Raw genomic sequence first — 4174 nt, 5'->3', positions numbered from 1 at the left:
TTTCTACAGTAATCTTCCAGAAGTAGCAAAGCTTTGAAATCCTCATTCTTTGGCTTCCATGTCCACTAGAAAGTGGCAACTCTGGATCCTACCATAACATCTGCATTCCAAACACTCAGAAAGGAACAACAGCAAGAGCACTCCTCTTCCAAAGGAATGTATTATTTCTGCTTGTACCACATGGGGTAGGATTTAGTCACATGACCAGGCCTAGCTGAGGAGGCTACAAGTGTGGTATCCAGCTGAATGTAGGTGTTCTATAATTAAAGAAGGGCAGAAGTGAGATCTGGAAACTTCAAGCAATTTATTAAACAGACAATAAAAGGATACAAACAGCATCTGAACATATAAATAGCGTACCTGCAGTCTTTACTGTTTATGTATTATTGCTTCACATTCTCTGACACCAAGTTGGCTTAAACAATTCTAAGTTAAGCCACTTTTCAGTTTATATACAGAAAAATCAATAGGGAATGCTTACATTTTCTGAATTGATGTTGACAGAACTACAAACTGGAAAAACCTCTCAAAGCCATCCAGCCCCTGCAGACCTATTCTTGAGTCTCTTTTCAGCAAAATTAATATTTTATTCTGAATTGCAAAATATAGTCTATGTATTTTTCATGTCATGTGTTCTCAAAGGCATTTCCCTTATAAACAGGCCAAAATATGATGGGACCTAAACCAGAGCACTAAAATTAAACTATAAGATTCTTAAGACTTCCACCTCAATAAACTCTATATGGGTAATAAAAGTATCAGTCACCAACTTAAAAGCCCCCTTCCCAGATCCCCTTCAACATTAAGATGGAGATGCTTAACCTAACTGCCAACAGCTATTTTAGCATCACTGCCCTAATGTTTAAAATATAATAAAAAACAAAGTGATTTAAGGTTAAAAAAATACAAGACTTTTTTGCAAAGTTTATTAAAGATAGGATTATAAATTAAATAATAAAATCATAGTAATATTTTAAATGTTCAATGGGGAAGAGGTGGGAGCTTCTGAAAAATACATCCTTCTTTCAATTCTATATATTATACAGAGCTCTACATAAGAACTTTCTGATAAGCATTACCAACTGCTGACAGATTTTTTTATAAATGTTTAGAAAATATGAACTACATAAAAACTGCTATAATAGAGAATATCAGCCATTGAGTCTTACCACTTCATTATCTTTAACTGTTTAGGCTACATCAATTAGAAAACTAATTATCTTAAATCTAAAAGAAGCCAATAATTCTCAGAGCTCACTGAAATGTTTTGCCAGGAAAAATGTGTTATATAGAAAAAAATATGCTTCTACAACAGCTAGTGAAATACTTAGATGCCTTTCAAATAAATGAGAAGGAACAGATCTACAAAAACTTTCTTTTGAGGAAGGCTTTAAAGAGTAAGAATTTTTTATGTTTAATTTTTTTTATGTTAAAATGTTTAGTTTGGACTTTTCTATTTTTGTTGTATATGTAACATAAAGGGCAGTGGAAGTATGCACCATAGCTGGCTTATAAAAAGCTAGCCTGAGATTTCTGCTTTTTTTTTTCCCTTCAAAAAAATGGGAGCAGGGGGAGTAGGACAAGAAAGAAAAGCACATCTAATTCACCAAGTGGATAATCAAGGGGTGATCTACCAAGATCAAGGAGCATCAGAAATAATCATGTAACAAAATGTAAAAGATAATGATAATTGAAAATGAGTTATTTTGTACTAAGCACTGTTCAAAGAACTATACTTGTATCATTTCATTTAATGTTCTATGAAGTAGACTCTTACAGATGAGTTAACTGAGGCACCGACTGGATAAGCTACCTGCCTAAGAGCACAGAACTATAAAGACCAAGACTCAAATGCAGACAGGCTGATGCCAGAGTCAGCTGTCCTAATTGCAATCTGCCTATGATGACTCTCAATTATTGTGTCAAGCCCCCTCATTTAGACAATAAAATCTAGTGAAGGAAAAGTAATGGTTAAACGCAGAAAAATTCTAGACTATAGGCCCAAATTGTCCTTTAAAATAAAACAAAGAAAAATTCACTAACTCCCTTACAAACAATGGAAAGAAAGAGTGATCATTCCGAGAAAACCTGATTATTCTGAGCTCAATGGGAAGGTATGGTATAATCACATTTTCTACCACTAGCACACACAAAAAATTCAGTTGGTTGCATCAAATGATAATTTCATGCCTCTGTTATAACGCCACTTAATATAAATCAGAACAAAGTACCACAAATAAGTATGACACAATAAGCAGATTTTGAGGTTTATTAAAATAAAGTTTAACAAACAATATGCAAAAACAAATTTAAGAGTTATGGCTTTGAAAAGCACAATATAGTAAAACCTAATACATTTTTATAAGTATCAAAAAGATAACAGAACTGAATGAAGCATGTTACTAGAATTTCATTTTCTACACATAAACAGAAGCAGAACAAATACAAATAAGCAGACCAAGAGTGCAGCCATTGGTTTGGTCTTTATCATCTGCATATTAAATATTTTGTTAAGAGAATGTGGGTAGGTACACACATTGAGTTTCCGTAATTACAATCCTATCCTAATTTAAAATAAATGAATTTTCAACCAGGTCAAAAAGAGTTATCACTTACACAACCATTATCAATAGTCCCTACAGCTAAAATACTTTTATCAATAAAACAAGCAACATCATCTCCAATAGTGTTAAAAGGGATAATCTGACCCTAATATATTTTTTCTTTTACAAAATATGTGCGATTCTTTGGCCTAACAGGAGTTTTGTTGTAGCTAATGTAAGATGGTATTTTTAAAGGTGCTATCTATTAATGGGAGAAAAATCTACCCGTACACAAAAATTTTAACTTTTTCAATACAGCAATTTTAAACAATAATGGTTTGTAGTAACTTTAAGAATTTTAAGAACTGAGTTATTTGGACAAGAATCACTTAACTTTTTCATTCTGCCATGAATGATCAAAGAATCCTACTCTAAAACTAGATCTTTACAATGAAATAATTCATCACTTATTTTATAGGAATTACTATCAGCAACTTTACAGCATATATTCATACTTTAAAAACCACCACCATTCACTGGTTGTGGTACACTATCAAACTTTATAGTGTCACTTCAATGATAATACAGTTATATTTGGGGAAATAAGGGAGGTCTTCCTTTGATGTCTTCCCTTAACCTATCACCATGATCACCAGGGATAGGATGGAGGGCATCAAGCATCTAGGTAAATGCTCTACCTCTGAGCAGCCCCAGCCAGGGAGATAAGTTTCTTTTATGAGTAATTCAGTATAACAAAGGCTTGATAAATACTGTTACCTTCTGGTATCAGAATATAGTAAACTGTAATCCAATGGATGTCAGAGGACTTTGCAAGTTTCTGTCCAGCAAATAAAATTCTTTGTTTCTACAGAAAATATGCCTTGAATTTTCACTTTCCATACTTTGTGGTTAAAAAAAAAGACTCCAAGAATCTTACCTGTATCTATGAAGAAAATACTGCTGCTCGGGGGAAAACAGGTATCAAACTGGAGATGATCCTCCAAAAAGCTGCCTAGTTAGTATCTGAGAAAACCTAAAACCACCACTTAGGAAATTTCCTTCCCATGAAAACCACCAAACACTTCAAAAACCATCAGACTTGCTACTATCTTAAAAGATTCTTGTTTATCTACTGATGGTTATAAGGACACACATTTATATTGAGACTGAGAGACCAAGAAAAGATGTAACTAGTAAGACAAAGGTGGGTAGGCTCTGATGTCTTCAAAGTAAATAGTTCCAAAGTGTGAGACTTCACTGGAGGCTGAGTTCAACAATTATCAAAAGTGTTCTTTCCTTGGGAAGTAAAGAGGATATTAATATCTTTTAAATGAGAAAGGTGATGATGATCCAAAAGTAAATAGTTCCAAAGTGTGAGACTTCACTGGAGGTTGAGTTGAACAATTATCAAAAGTGTTCTTTCCTTGGGAAGTAAAAAGGATATTAATATATTTTTAAATGAGAAAGGTGATGATGATCCAAAGTATAGAAGTATACTTTGGATCATTAGAAGAAGTATAAAGAACTCCAGTGAGGTGGCACAGACCTATAATCACAGCTATTTGGGAACATGAGGCAGAAGGATCAGAAATTCAATGCCCAGTACAGGCAAAAAAAAAAAAAAAAAAAAA

Source organism: Fukomys damarensis, unplaced genomic scaffold, assembly GCF_012274545.1.
Source record: "Fukomys damarensis isolate Sample0158 unplaced genomic scaffold, DMR_v1.0_HiC HiC_scaffold_9, whole genome shotgun sequence".
NCBI classification, from domain to species: domain Eukaryota; kingdom Metazoa; phylum Chordata; class Mammalia; order Rodentia; family Bathyergidae; genus Fukomys; species Fukomys damarensis.
This window is presented reverse-complemented; position numbering follows the sequence as displayed.